Source organism: Triturus cristatus, chromosome 1_2 (genome assembly GCF_964204655.1).
Source record: "Triturus cristatus chromosome 1_2, aTriCri1.1, whole genome shotgun sequence".
Classification (NCBI taxonomy): Eukaryota; Metazoa; Chordata; class Amphibia; order Caudata; family Salamandridae; genus Triturus; species Triturus cristatus.
The window spans coordinates 304,636,691-304,653,848 of NC_140580.1; positions in this window are offsets into that span (position 1 = coordinate 304,636,691).

The window sequence follows — 17,158 nt, forward strand, 5'->3', positions numbered from 1 at the left end:
GGGCCTGATCTAGGGCTAGATATCTAAGCACAAGGCCTTGTAGAGTGACCATCAGTCAGATTCCCGGAGACTTAGACAATTTGCATGAGGTATACAGACGTACGCAACTGGGAGAGGGACAAACCCTGACCTGCAGTTGCTTTTGTAAGCAGTAAGTGGGTTATGTGCAGTGAGTCAACACTACACTAAGGACTATCAACCCTGGTGGTGATATACTTGACACGGGGGAGCTTCATATTCCTATGGTTTTCTTCCAGCTTTTTGTGTAATTCCTTTGAAGAAGATGGTTGACAAATGGGTGTGGGGTTTCTGAGCTCACAACCAGAATAGAGGCCCTCCGATTAAAGTAGTCAGTGTGCCCGCAGTGTTAGTGCTAACCGTACCCCTAAGTAATAAATCACAGCCTTAAACAGGATATATATGCAACTAGAGGCCATAATCCATAAAGCTACAGGATACCACATTCCCAGACACAAAATTCATTAAGAAAGTGTAAAATGTGGAGCACGAATTGAACAAAATACACCCACTACCAGGATGACTCCCTATTGCTCAGTGTCACATACAATGAATGACTTTAAGCCCTGTGGCAGAACTATTTTCATAGACAATGCAGTAAGTCCCTTTATACTAATTGCATGTCGTGAATAGCATTCCTGTTCTTCTTTGTTAAGTGTATTAATTCGCTAAATCACTAACACAAATATATGGCGAAGCATGCATATATCTCAATGTATTTGGTTAAATTAGAAAAAAGAGAAAACTGCACCCAAATCCAAGACTTCGTTAGCTTGCCAATACGCATCTTGTGGGAACAGAGAGCTAGTGACTTTGGAGGTCACAGAAATGTGTATGTTAGTAGACAATTCTGAATAGGTGAGTTTTTACAATTGATCTTGAAAGTAGTGAGCATGGACATTGGTTTAAAGGAATGAGGCAGCATTTTCCAAAATCGAATGTGTCTTGATCCTGGAAAAATACTGCCAAATGCATTCATCATAAGATGGCTGTGGGGAGCTTTCTGCTTCTGTTGTTAGTGAGGGCAATTCTCTTCTGAACAGGCAGCCCCTAATGATCATAAAGAGCTTTGGCAAAATGGTTTTATTAGCCCAGAAGCGAAAATCAGTTGAATTTTAATAATGTTCAATTTGGCTTCATTTAACCATTGCCATTCTTCACACCTGTTTGACTTCAACAGAGCTTAGCCATCAGCCTAAAATTACAAAAATAGGGCCGCATTTACAAAGGTTTGGCTTAGGGCACCTTTCTCCACAAAAACAATCATTATGCCGCCCCTGAGAAGGCCCACGGTTTTGACACGTTGCCAGATTTACGCTGTGTTGTAAATCTGTGAATGTGTCAAATACTTTGGGCATTGAGTGGCAACACCCACCACAATGCCCATAGCACGCCTCTCCGACACAGTGTGAGGCAACGCAGCGACAGGCGCTCTGTTGCCTTACACCATATCTACGAGGGCATGAAAAGCCATGCAGGGTGGTTTTACGTGGCCTCTTAGATATGGCTCTGCACTCTTTTTTCATTAATGGAGTCAGTGATTTCATGTCTACATTGAACACTGTGGGTGCTCTCTGGAAGGCTTAAGTAACTACAACACAGACCTCTACTAATGGATAGAGAAAGTTGTTTGTTTTACCCATCACATGCATTATAACAGGATGGGAATGAAGCTAGTTGAGCCAGTTCTTCTACTACTGAATTGGTGAACCAGTCTCTCAATTGGGATGTATTTATATATGTAGGAGGGGTATACAGTACCGACCTCGCTACAAAGCAATGTTTTTTGGTGTTAAGCTGAATAGCTGGTCAAGGGTTAGTGGGGTTATCATTGTTCATGTCAGAAATAAGGGGGTTATGTGGAGAAGGGGATTTGTTTCAAGGAAAGGATGCAATAGAATCTGCATTAGAAAATCTGTGAGGTTGTGGAAGATCGGTCTATGTCATTGGGTGTCAGGATAACTAACTAGTGAAAGGCAAGGGAGAGAGTTCTAGGTCATGAGTGGCAGCAGTACTTTATAAGCAGGTCACTTCCATTGGGAAGGTGCCTGGAAACCAGGCGTGCAACGCCCATTGGGCTCAAAGGACTTCAGCCCCCCCCGTCGTGTGTGTGAGCCCGGCTGAGACAGCTTCCCGAGTACTTCACAGGTCTTTAAAAGACCATTTACTTGCTAACGAGGCTTTGTTGTGTTTTCACCCCTTCTTAGAGCCCCTTAATCTCCACTCTGCATATTGCTGGAAGAATCATCTCCCCCCAGAAATCTTTAGTAGCCCCTCCGAAATTTGGCTCTAGTTGTGCCTCTGCTGGCAACATTCTTTGCTGTATTGGTTCCTTCTCTACCAGTCTAGTTCATTTGCCATATTTCTGTTACTTGCCTTCATTGTTTTGCTTCACTTTTCGGTCCCCAGACCCTTTTTCCTTGAACTCTGACTTGACTTTGGATTACAATTTGGCTTTGGTTGCTGTGTTTCTTCTCTACCGTCCTCCCTGAATTACAGGTTCGCTTTTGACTTGAGGTTCCACTGTTGATGGTAGTGGCTTTCTCAGTGTTCGGTTTACATTTAGTGCCCCAGCCTTTTTGAAGCCAATAAGTATTATCACCATTCCCTCACCCTTCCTCAGTTTAGTTCTGCTATTCGTGCTCAGTTACGCGTGGGTGGGGCTACCTTCTGGGGAGTGAGGCAGTTTGTCCTCAGACTCTGTCAATCAAGACTCCCCCATGATACCCCATGATATTTTAGCATATCCTCACGCACATTGATCATTTCTGTTTCAATTTCTTTAGCCTGTCTAAACTTTGGTTGGCTGGCATCAAGCAGATTTTAGACTTTCAGGAATGATTAAATCTTATTATTTGCAGTTTTCTTTGATTAATCATGAAATGTTGATGGTGCAAAGATTTTTGTGTAGTTTGATAGGGCTCTCTAAGATAGGAGCACCACATGATGGTGAAGCTTTTAAGGCTGTTTGTATCCAAAGGTATTATCACAGATATTATACCAATGATGAATGATTTTTATAAGAATAATTTGCTTAATTAGATTGGTATTATTGTTAAAGGTTATTTTCATATGAAAATGTGTGTTATTGGGCATAATGTTGTAAGTGGTCATTTCTATTATCATTTTGTAGAATGTTAAGTCTTTGTGGGTGACGCCTTCAATCCCGTTTGCATTGTACTACGTTGTAGGTGTGACTTAGTTTCTCAGAATTTAGGGCACATTGTCAGATTTAATGCAGAGGAGAGAGTTTGAGGGCTGGCCTGTAAAACTGCTGGAACTGTGACTGACCTAGCGAGGTGTTCATTTGTGATGCTCAGGCATGGAGGTTACCTCTCGCGCATGCTATACCACATCTACTTAATGACAGACCTAAAGATATTTGGTAAACCATTTATATTTAGCATGCTTCAGTTCATTTTCCTTTCTAGTGTATTAAGAAACTACCCCCTAAAGGTAAATTTGATGGCAAAATGGAGGCTATTATTTAGGTGAGAAGTGTTCTAGCACAGAGAATCGCGCTGATTGTGGATGGCTACGGATTTTATGTGAAGGGACGCACAATCCAAATCTTTTAGAGTGCTGAATTCAGCGACACTGGTTGAGGAGGAATGGGTTTTTTATGAGGAAAGTTCGACATTTTATTTATTTAGGGCTTTCATCCAAAAAGCTTTACAAAGAACACGGGCCACATTACGAGTGACCCGCTTAATTGCGCTCTGTGCACTAATTCCTATCACCATACATGCTGCTATTATGAACTCGGCGCACTCCCAGAGATTGCTCCAATGCATTTCAGCCAATGAAACGCGTCTAAATTTATCTGGGGCAAACTCGTGATTGGGCGTTATTTACCACAGAATTCAATGGCTCAATTACATAACCGCCCAGACACAAGGCCACTTGTAAGGAGAGCCTGTGTCGAGTGGATTCGACTGGTACACGCATGGTCATGCTCATCCATGTGTGTGAGTGCTCTAACTGGCAAGACTTGTATAAATGGATGAATGTTTGAGTACACTCATTGTCGAGTCATATGTTAAAATAGCAACGTAATAAAATCTTTAAATGGTTTAGCTACTGCTTATGCATTAAGATGGTGAATTTAGTCAAGAGAGCTGTCTAATGTACTATTGGTCTGTAACTGATGCTAATAAGGCGCTAGGGACTTTTGTCCCATAACTGGGTGATCCCAATTCTTCGGGTAATTCTAATGGGGCCCATCACACAGTCACCAGCCCCCTCGGCATTAAGAGATCTAAGGCTTGTCACCCGGGGCCTTCACCTGCTAAACACAGGCAACATTCTCAGGTGAAAAGAAGGGTGGACATGTGTATTTACTGGAAGAGTCAGGTGTTATTTCTGATTCCCCATGTAATTATTTCTTAGTGGACCCTAAGCACTCACTTAGAAATGTGGTATTGGTAGCTCCAGGTAGCAGTACGTCTGAGGCAAATTATGATCCATTTGTAATCAGCCCATAAGAGTTCGCAAGAGAACTATTCAGAAAGTTTAATCATGTGCATTTGAAGTTCACTGCTTTAACGTCGGCCACCCATCCCCCTCTTTTACTTAGTTGGTGTTTTTGTAGAATTTGGTAGCCAACAGGCATAAGCAGATCTGCGGCCAGACTACTTTGTCAGTTACCTAGAAAGGCCTCCATCTCAGGTTCCCTCCGCGAAGTTCATTGGTTTAGGATGGAGAATCGCACTAAATTTAAAGCCCTATGCTATATGCATAGGATTAAATCAGGTGCAGCGCCACAGTATCTCAGTGCCATGGTACACCCTTACCTACCCACACGTTTTCTTCGATCCTCTACTTAGGCAAAGTTTCAAGTCCCCAGTATCAAACAAGTACATATGGGTCTTTTGCTTGCTTAGCTCCTTCACTGTGGAATTTACTCCCCTTACAACTCCGGCATAAAACTATTTATTACAAATTCCGCAAAGACCTAAAAATGTGGCTATTTAACCAATAGGGTAGCTCTTTCTTCTTGCGTGGGTCCAATGGCGCCGGGAAACCTCCGGGTAGCTGTGCGCCTTAGAAATGTAATAATAATAATCTTTAATAATCAATTCATTCGAAGTGAACCATGTTTTATATATAGCTAAAAAGACACATTCAATTTAAGAAAGTACAGATGAACTTTTCATGTTTTGTCACTGATCTAGAATTATGGTAAGATCTTGAGAAATTAATATGGGGCACCCTAGCATCTTCGCGTGCTGGTTGACAGGAGCAGGGTCCTGCTTAAATTCAACTCCTGTACCCATAATTCACTTTATCTCTGATACATATTTATTAACAATAGCTTAATTGAAAATGTGGATCTTCACTTACTTTTCAATTTCCTAATTGCTTTAAGAGATAAACGTGAAGCACTCCGTATACTTAACTGATAAAGAATCAAACATGAAACCTGACTTAATACCAACATTATTGGCTTCCTTTGTGAATCTATTATTGCCAGCTGATGTCACTGACCATCTCATGAGTGATGTTATATGTGAGGTCGTAAGCAGTGCATTCCGAGGGCCTGAGTTATAGTTAGCTTAGGTAACTATTACTGCTGAATCTCACAGGTTTTTTTATGGGTGAAATCTTAGCCTAACTATAAACGTCCCTATAACCTTTGTTTTTTTCAGTGAATATATATATATACATATATATATATATATGCTCAGAAAGATCGTTGCAAGACACCGCTCTCCCTCCTATCGACGCCGGTGCCAGCAGCGGTCGCAACTTCGCTAATTATGTTTTCCAACAGGAAAGAATCCGGGAACTCCCAAATAATATCCAGCTGCACACCAAAGGACATGCACAATAAGGAATTTTATTGTGTCACAAAAACAGAACAACGTGTTTCGGCGAAGCCTTTGTCAAGTTGATGACCTGCTCCCAACTTTCCATAGAAATACAGGTCAGTGTTCATAGAAAGTAAAGAAACATTGCAAAAAATAGTAATTGGTAAATTTCATACTCTTTGTACAATGTATATAGGTTGCATGATATTGACGCTATTATAGGCACAAAGTGTATGGCATAAATAGGAAAACATATAAGACACCCTTTAGCAACAGGGAGGTGGAAATAAGTCGAGCATTACATTGTAAAACGGATTATGCTGTGTACATTCTCGAATGCACATGCAATCTTAGATATGTGGGCAGCACAAAACTCCCTGCAAATAAAAGAATACTACAGCACCTCAGAGCTATAACTAATAAAGACCCTACCTATCCAGTCGCAAGACAATTCCAAGAAACACATAACAGTGATCCAAAACACTTGTCCTACTATCTCATAGACTCGGTGCCTAAAAACAGAAGAGGAGGGGACAGAGAGGGCACATTGCGTAAATTGGAAACTATATATATTATCAATCTCGATAGCAAGATGCCTGGAGGCCTCAATACAACAGAAGACCTTTACACTTGCATTTAAATTGTTCCCTCCCGCACACCAGCACTATATACAATTTCATTTTGGTGTGGTTTAACGCATGAGCTCAATGACTTTATTTATTACAAACGAATTTGATTTTATGATACATGCGTCATTACCCACTAAGACTGATATGGAGTTGGAAGAACTCAATTTTGAAACAATCCTTAAGCTAATTCCTATTGATCCAAATCAGATATATCAGATGTCAAAAAACAAATAGAAAAACTGTGGTAATGTAATTTTGTAACCACAGGCTGCCGCCTGACCTTAACCAAAACAACTATGGTTTTTTAATCACAATTGTATTATTATTTTTACACTTTAGGGCAGGCTTTACTACCTGCTTTCACAATTTTAGGTCACTTTATAGGTCTAAAACTCAAATGTGAGTTCACAAAATTAAGCACCCTTTTGCACTTTATAATATTAAAAAAAGCGGCACTAATACTGATTATAACAACTATCATGGACAGGATTGACAACTGACCAAGATAAACAACCAATTTTTAAATAACTGCTATTTGCATTTATGCAATTATTCATGATCGGTTGTTTTATATGCAATGATTTTTAGCACTGAAATAATATACAAGATATTTTATCATGTTTTATTATCTATTTGGTCATTTATAGCTTTTATGTACCTATTTATTGAATTAAATTATTTATTGATTCATTTTTATAGTCAAAAGTGTTCCAAAATCATTAAGCGGTTATTCATGTATATTGAATATTTACATGCAAATGTTTATTGAAACAGATGGAATGTTATGATTTACGTGGTTCCATGGCCAGTATGTTTTCACTGTCTATTGGACCAAAATTGTTGCTGCTGTTTTTTGCACTATGCACTATCACTTTAAGGATTATAAAATGGTGGTTGAAGCCAAAGAGCGCTGTCATGTGATCAAGGTCCAGGAAGGACCGAAAGGCGTCATGGCCGACTAAAGAAATAAACTTTCTGCACAGAAAGGTGGTCCGTGCCTGCTTCAAATTCCAGAGATTGGGGATTGTAACGAGCAGTATATCAAGATATATATATATATATATTATCTACTGGCGGTCGCCAGTAGATAGTTATAGTTAGGACCTATTTTCCATAGGAAATCCGCAACATTCTATTTGGAATAACGTTGGCGCCGGTTGACGAATCCTCGCAAAATTTTCCAAACTTTTGGCCAGCTCCGCTCCGCTCCTACCCTGAAAGTTTTGCGGTGATCCGTCAAGCGGGGACCGAGAAAAAAGGGGGGTCCCAAAACACATTTTCCCCATGCAATTTCCCATAGGATCTGTTGTCGCAGCTACAGCCCGAACCGCTGAACGGAATGACACCAAATTTGGCAAAGAGGTAGTCCTCAATTCGGACTCGTGCCTTTAGCATATATGGTGTGAATCTGTTCAGTAGTTCCTGAGAAAATTAGGGTAAAAAGTTAGTGATATATATGGCCGCGGAGGATCCGCGGTCCGTACCCGCACCGTAAGCGCACCCTCCCCGAACCGAGCGCGCACCTTCCCGATCATGCGCTGAATGCTAATTGGCTGTCGAGTGTCTCTCTACATTCGAAACCAGGAACTGTTGGCGGCCATTTTCTGCCTCGGTAGAAGCGAGGCTGAAGATGCAAGGGGAAAAAGTGTGTAAAACAAATAAAGGGGGCAGAGTGGAAATACTCTGACCCTCTAGAGGTGCTTAGGGGGTCCCAGAAGGAGCCCCCGGGGCCCCCTTTTTAAGAAAAAAAAAAACACGGGGAAATGCGCGCACGGTGCGCGCATCCTATCGTGTTGGATGCACGGATTCTCTTGCGGTGGGTGCGCGGATCCACGGCAACGTTTTTTGAAAAACGACAAGAAATCATTGGTGGTATGACAACTTTCAACACTAAAAGGTAGGGTGTATATTTCTGTTTTTTAAAGGTATGATTGTTATTGGTTAACAAAAACAGATTGTAAGGAATATTATATATGATAAGCTGATATGTTGAAAAGTCAAGCACACTTCCTGTCTTGTGTAGGAACATTGTGTGCTGAACTTGTGACCTGTGAGCTCAGTGCAGTGTTCCATGACCTGTTTCTATGGTAACAGGCAGAAGGCAGATTGGGGGAAGGGTTGAAATGTATTTCAGTTGGAAAGGGTTGAAATGTTTAACCAATAGAAATGTGTGTTTGCTTTTGAGTTTATGTGCGAAGGATTGTGATTTGATGTTTACATGTATATGTGTGGAAAATGAAAGGGAAACTTTTTCATTCTTTGCTTTTGCTGAGAGGTGCACAGTGCAGAGATTCTGTAAAAGAAAATATGGTGAGTGATTGATATACTTCTTAATCTACAAAATAACTTGAAAGATGAGTTATTTAATTGTGAGGGGATGTATGTAGACTATTTTGATTTTAATCAGACTAATGTATTTTTCCTGCTAAAGTGTAGGGAGTACCTTTTTTCTCTACAATGTGTGTGCATGTAGAAACCATTCTGTGATAAGCATTTGTGTTTTTCATGTGTTCGTAAACAGATAACTGTGCAGTTTTTATATTTTGGTAGAATTAGAAACCAGTCATTGTTTATGAATTTGTGAAATGAGTTATTTTATGTTTCTATACTAAAATGTAGTACTACTTCTAGATGAAGAAATGTGTTCTGGTATAGTGCAAGGGATAGTGTTGTTTGTCTAGAATCACACAGTAAGTCTGTGTGCATTTGGGAACCACTGTGAGAGAAGCATTTGGTAACATCGTGTATTTGCTGACAGATAACTGTTTTAACTTGTCATGTTGTGAAGTTTTAGTAGCATTAGAAGACAGTTATGGCTTATGATTTGATTAAATGAGTCAGGCTTTGACAGAAAAGTGCAGTCCTGAAATATGTAGATTGTGTGCAGTTCCCTTACCAGTTGCACTGTAGTGAATGAGTTTTGGTAAAATCCTAGGGATAGTGGTGCATGTCTAGAATCACAGTGTGAGTTAGTGTGTATTTGGGATCAGTGTGAGAGAAGCATTTGGTAATATCATGTATTTGCTTACAGATAACTTTTTTAAAACCTGTCATGTTGTGAAGTTTTAGTAGCATTAGAATCCAGTCTTTGCTTATGCGTTGATTAAATGAGTCATGCTTTGACACTGATGGGCTGTACTTAAATATGTAGATTGTGTTCAGTACCATTAACTCTTCCAGACTAGTGAATGAGTTTTGGTAAACTCCTAGGATAGTGTTGATTGTCTAAAATCAGACTGTGAGTCTGTGTGCATTTGGGTAAGGATTGTGAGAGAAGCATTTGGTAACATCGTGTATTTGCTGACAGATAACTGTTTTAAAACCAGTCAGGTTGTCAAGTTTTAGTAGCATTAGAAGACAGTTATGGCTTATGCTTTCATTAAATGAGTCAGGCATTGACAGTAAATTGCAGTCGTGAAATATGTAGATTGTGTGCAGTTCCCTTACCACTTGCACTGTAGTGAATGAGTTTTGGTAAACTCATAGGCATAGTGGTGCTTGTCTAGAATCACACTGTGAGTTAGTGTGTATTTGGGATCAGTGTGAGAGAATCATTTGGTAACATCATGTATTTGCGGACAGATAACTGTTTTAAAATCTGTCATGTTGTGAAGTTTTAGTAGCATTAGAATCCAGTCTTTGCTTATATGTTGATTAAATGAGTCATGCTTTGACACTGATGTGCTGTACTTAAATATGTAGATTGTGTGCAGTCCCCTTACCCCTTCCACAGTAGTGAATGAGTTTTGGTAAAGTCCTAGGATAGTGTTGATTGTCTAAAATCACACTGTGAGTCTGTGTGCATTTGGGTAAGGATTGTGAGAGAAGCATTTGGTAACATCGTGTATTTACTGACAAATAACTATTTTAAAACCTGTCATGTTGTCAAGTTTTAGTAGCATTAGAAGCCAGTCTTTGCTTATGCGTTGATTAAATTAGTCAGGCATTGACACTGATGTGGTGTACTTAAATATGTAGATTGTGTGCAGTACCATTAACTCCTCCAGAGTAGTGAATGAGTTTTGGTAAACTCCTAGGATAGTGTTGCTTGTCTAAAATCACACTGTGAGTCTGTGTGCATTTGGGTAAAGATTGTGAGAGAAGCATTTGGTAACATCGTGTATTTGCTGACATATACCTGATTTAAAACCGGTCATGTTGTGAAGTTTTAGTAGCATTAGAAGCCAGTCTTTGCTTATGCTTTGATTATATGAGTCAGGCTTTGACATAAAAGTGCAGTCCTGAAATATGAAGATTGTGTGCAGTTCGCTTACCACTTCCACAGTAGTGAATGATTTTTGGTAAACTCCTAGGTATAGTGGTTGTTGTCTAGAATCACACTGTGAGTCTGTGTGCATTTGAGAACCACTGTGAGAGAAGCATTTGGTAGCATCGTGTATTTGCTGACTGATAACTAATTTAAAACCTCTCATGTTGTCAAGTTTTAGTAGCATTAGAAGCTAGTCTTTGCTTATGCATTGATAAAATGAGTCAGGGTTTGACACTAAGGTGCAGTACCATGTACTATTCTGTTCACTGTGGCAGAACTGAAAATTTAAAAGTTTTACCTAAGCACTGTCCTAGAAGTAGTCTGATTATTTAGTCAGTTTCTAAGTACCAAATAGACCGCTTCAAATGGCTATGCAGTATGCATGTAGTGTTCTAACATACTATACACTTGTCTTTTACACCTTCAATTCCCTAGTCAGTATCCATACACTTCCAGGAAACATCCTGTCATTTCCTTTGCAGTCCTCTAGAGACCCATTCAACAGCATGTACTAATCCATTCACTGTGCCAAAACCCAAACACTTATAAATTCACCAAGACACTCTCTTTCCAGTACTCTAATGATTCAGTCACTGCCTAAGTATTCATGCACTGAGCCAGGTCTTAGCACATGGACTTCTTCAAACCCCTATCCACTATGCATGCAGTCCTCTAAGCACCTACACACTTGTCTTTCACACCTTCAATTCCCCAGTCAGTATCCGTTCACTTCCAGCAAACACCCTGTCATTCCATTGCACTCCTCTAGTGACCCATTCAGCATCATGTACTAATCCATTCACTGCGCCAAACCCTAATAAATTCACCCAGGCACTCTCCTTGCAGTACTCTAATCATTCAGTCAGTACTAAAGTACTCATCCAGTGACCCAGGCCTTAGTATATGAACTGCTTCAAACCCTTATCCACTATGCATGCAGTCCTCTAACCACCTACACGCTTGTCTTTCACACTTTCAATTTCCTAGTCATACAGTCCAGCACTTGTGACTGCCTTTGCACTCCTCTAGTGACCCATTCAGTACCAAGTACTAATCCATTCCCTGTGCGAAAATCCTAGCACTTATAAATTCACCTAGGCACTCTCCTTGCTGTACTCTAATCATTCAGTCAGTATCCAAGTAGTCATGCAGTGAGCCAGGCCTTAGCACATGGCCTGCTTTAAATGCCTATGCAGTATGGATGCAGTCCTCTAATCACCTACACAGTTGTGTTTCACACCTTCAATTCCCTAGTTAGTATTCATACTCTTCTAGTAAACACCCTGTCACTCACCCAGTGTGTCTCCTTATAGTACTGTAATCATTTAGTCAGTTAGCATGTAGTCTTTTAGTGAGGTAGACTTTAGGGCCTGAACTGCTTCAAAGTAGTATGCACTATGCATGTAGTGTTTTAACGATCGTCACACTTGTGGTTCAGGGCTATAGTTTCTTAGTCAGTTTTTATATAAAATGTGTTTGTACAGTAATGGAATAGTATACATTTGAAAGTTATAAATATACATTTATTTGTGATTCTTTTTTACAGATACAGAACAGGAGTGTTTCTCATCTGTTTGCACTCTTCTCGTGCAAGATTGTTTGGATGAAGGGTCCTTAGGTGTTTCATCATACTTGCTGTGCTGCATGAGTATTCTTTGTTAGGATCCCCTCGTAACAGAACTCTTTGGCAAATCTTGCGAATGAAGAAGGTGGCATTGGTCTTTGTTTGCCCCTTGGAAAAAGTTACAAATTTCTTCAGCACTGAAGAAAAACGTTGTGGGCGTGGTGCCTTCTGCAAAACATTTTCCTCAGATTCGGTAAATATTTTAAAGCGGCAACATTTACAGTTTTTGTAAGTTAAGCTTATAAAATTTTGTTAGCTGTATACATTTTATATATCTGTGATTTGTTTCTTGTGGTATTTTGTTGAGAATACCATGTTGGTTTTTTTTTAACAATCTTTCTGATTTTCCAGGTCTGTCGTCGACATCCGTGGTTCCCACAGGAGTGTTCCGCCTTGTTGTTTTGTATTATTGTTGTTACATTTTGTTTATTATTTTATTGTTTATATTTATGTTAATAAAAAATAAAGTTTGAAAATAGTTTATCGTTTATATATTTATTATTATCAAAAATAGAGTTTGAAAAAAAATTAATAATGTTTTTGGTTGTTCTCTTAACTGCTGTGTGACTCTTTCTTGTTCTTATTACTGTTATTTGATGGAGTCCACCATGGTGTTAAATTTTGGGGCACTTATCGCTGGAATATTGGTGATATCTGCAGTTTGCACCAACTTCTGAATAGTGTGTTAGATTTATCTCAACTTTACTTCCGTTAAAGTGCTGATAATGAAATGGAGAGTAGCCGTTCCCGTTCAAAAAGACATGAGGTGCACCTTTGCGATTTATTCTAAATACTAAAATCCTGTTTTGTCTTGCACTGAGGTATTGGCTGCACTTACAGTGTACACACAAAATCTATTAAGAAATCTCATTGTATTTATATTGATTGGGAATAGTGCGTCAGGTGCCGGATCTTGACGAGATACACTGCTCAGTTCGTATATTGTTGTGCACACAAAAAAAATCACATCACAACTTTCACACCAATTGCAATGCGAAACAAATTCCGGCGATAAGACACGTTAGCACCAGGGATTTTACACCTGCTTTCTGCTGGTGTGAAGCAGGACAACTACCTGCACCATGAAAGGGAACACAGCCAAGAGCCACACCAGAACACCCACAGGTGCCATAGAGTCAATGAGCATGATACAGGGATACCCATGAGGGCCAGAAGACTCATCTCAACAACTCCAGGACCGCCAATGCCCCCCAAACCCACATCTTAGTAAGTGTGTCCCTGTGGTCATTGTCTTAGCATGATAGGCACGAGCCCTGCAACATCACAGTGTGCTGTCACCTCAGCGTTGGCAGTGAGCCTGGATGTGTAGCTACGTACGCATCCTCCTGCATGCACAACTAACGTGTGCTGGTTTGTCGTTCACAGGTCAGTGCAGGGGTGTGCCTATCCGGCAAGGGGAACCGGGTGTCTCGGACATGTCCGTGTACAGGAAGTGCGGTAAGTGTGTCTCTGTGTTCTGGTGTGGCCTGTTACAAGAGCCGCAGCAGTCGATATTGTAAAGTGGCATGCACCACCTCCAAACGGCACTGTGATGTTGTAGTTGGAATGTAGCAGGACATGTGCAAATAGGCATTACAATGGCGTGCCGTACAAGTGCACGAGATACAACAGCTCACTGTACAAAAGTGTGGGGGCTCGTGGGAGGGAGGAGCAGCCGTTTGGCAACATAACACACAGTGAACTCGACCATGTGCCACATGCTGGGCATTTCATCCATCATGACCACGGTCGCAGACATCCCACAACACCAACGACTGGCCTTTGTACACATCCTGTATGAATGCAGCGTGGTTTTCACTTCTATGCTCATTCAGTGGTGTGATGTTGGCAGGTTGTGTGACTTGTGCTCCTTGTTGGTGTGTTTCATTTTGGCCATTGTTAGTCTATATGTGTGTTGTACTTAATTGTGCATGTGTGCCATTCTGCCCATCTCCCCCCCTCCCCCCACTCCCTGCTTCTTCCTCTTCCTAGTGCTGTTGTGTCTATAATTTTGTTGCTGCACACATAAATACATGTAAAGGATAAATTAGAATAGTTCCTTGATTCTTTTAGGTTTCAAAACTTCTCTATTGGTTTCTTTTTAATTTTCCATATGAACCGTTTTTTTTAATATTCAACAACACATAGAAGTCAGAAGTGCAACGTATTCTATCAACACACTTTCTAGAACATTCTACAATACGTGCAGGTTAAAAGTTCATCAATATTTTTAAACTTTACGATATTTTTTTGTAACATTTTCTTGAACATTTAACGACACGTGCAGGTTAAAAGTTGACGATTGTTTTAAGTTCGAACAGTGCCTTCCAAATGCAAGTAGCAGGTGTGGTTGAGCTGAGCAAATTTTATCTTATGATATGTACTCCACGTTGAAACTGGTTTTTCTTAACCAATCACAAAGATGCTTTTCCACAAAACTAATGTGCACCCTACTTTTTCATGATATCTTCAGAGATAAGTTATAGATAGGAATTAGCATTTAAAAAACCTTTGAAATTCACTGAAAAAACCATAGGTTTCATGCACGTTATAGTTAGGAATTGGCATTTAAAAAACCTTTGAAATTCAGCTGACTATAACTCGCGCCCCCGCAATGCACTGCTGATGATGTTACATATTACATCACTCATGACATGGTCAGTGACATCACTGATGACATCACTGATGACATCTCAAATGACATCACTGATGTCATTTGAGTAATATGTGACGTCATCAGCAGTGCATTGCGAGGGCGCGAGTTATAGTTAGCTGAACTAACTATAACAGGGGAGTATCTAGGGTTTTGTACGAGGGAAATGTCCAGCTAACTATAACACCCCTGAAACCTATGGTTTTTTCAGTGAATATATATATATATATATATATATATATATATATATATATATATATATATATATATATATGTGTGTGAAGAAAAGGTTGCCCCTAGTTGAGCCGCACCCCCAAAAGGTAAGTAGAGATCAGGGGAAGCCAAGTTGTGCCGCTTGCGTCCAACAGTCCTGACGCGTTTCGAGCATGCGCTCTTCATCAGAGGACACCTGCAAAGAACCACCAGCATACGTTATTCCAGCATCTTCCCTTTATTTTAGATTACAAACAGGCTCAGGTGAGTATTTCGCTAAGCATTTTGGGTCTGGAAGTCCATTCACATGTTAACCCCAGTGGGCTGCTGGCAGGTTGCAGTCGTGGCTAAAACAATCCGGTGCACACACAAGCACTGCCCCCAGTGCTAACGATCACCTTCTGCTCCGTTAAACACTGTAGAAATTCACAGCACGGAACCGCGTTTTCTGCGGCGGTGCAGGCTCGCGACCGGGCGGGCCGCAAATATGTGAAGAAAAGGTTGCCCCTAGTTGAGCCGCACCCCCAAAAGGTAAGTAGAGATCAGGGGAAGCCAAGATGTGCCGCTTGCGTCCAACAGTATATATATATATTACCTACTGGCAGTCGCCAGTAGGTAGTTATAGTTAGGACCACGTTTCCATAGGAAATCCGCAACATTCTATTTTGAATAACTTTGGCGACGGTCAACGAATCCTCGCGAATTTTTCAAAATAGGTGGGGCACTACGCTCCGCTCCTACCCTGAAAGTCTCGGAGGGATTCGTCAAGCGGGGGCTGAGATAAAAAGGGGGGTCCCAAAACGCGTTTTTCCCATGCATTTTTCCATAGGACCTTTAGACACAGCTACAGCCCGAACGGCTGAACAGAATTACTAGAAATTTGGCAGAGAGGTAGTCCTCAGGTCAAGGAAGTGCCTTTTGTAGGTTTGGTGTAAATCTGTTCAGTAGATTCTGAGAAAATAGCCTTTAAATCAATATATATATCTGAGCCAGCTTACGGTGCGCTTACGGTACGCTTACCGTACGCGTACGGTGGCGTGCGCGATTCTGATTGGCTCTTAGATCTTAGTAAACATTCGAATCGGCCGAAACCAGGAAGCGGCGGCCGCCATTTTCTCTCTCGCACTGAGAGTGATGATTAAAATACAAAGACCAAAAACATGTAAAGGGGCTGTTTGGACAGCTCCAAAACACCTAGCCATGTTGAGGGAGTCCCCAAAGATCCCCCAAGGCCAAAAACGGAATTTTTATTTTTTCGCTAATTTCGCCGATTACGCTTACCGTACGCGTACGGTAAAAAAATATAAAAAAAAAAAAATATCCACACTCACCCCACCCCGTGTGCAAATGGTGCCCGAAGGGCACCATTTGTGCATGGCTTATATGTGGTGCGAAAAATTAAAATATTACCTTTCAAAACGAAGTGCATCATATGTCCTCCATGTGCGCACGGTGCGCGAAGCGCATCGTGCGTACATGGCCCATCTAGCGTAACGTGGGCACGCGGTGTGCGTAGCGCACCGCGTGCCCACTGTGCGTGCACGGCACTAACTGCGTAAAGTGGGCGCGCGGTGCGCGAAGCGCACCGCGTGCTCACTGTGCGCGCACGGTGCGCGAAGCGCACCGTGCGCGCACAGAACGAACTGCGTTAAGTGGGTGCGCACGCCACGAATGGCGTAAAGTAACTTAGCATTTAAAAAACCGTACAAATTCACTGAAAAAACCATAGGTTTCACACACGTTATAGTTAGGAATTAGCATTTAAAAAACCTTGCAAATTCACTGAAAAAACCATAGGTTTCACACATGTTATAGTTAGCGGAAATTTTACTGATAAAAAACCAATGAAATTCCCCCGTTATAGTTAGTGCAGGCAACTATAACTCACGCGACCGCAATCTTCTGCTGATGACATATGTGTCTTTATGAAAAAAAAATATT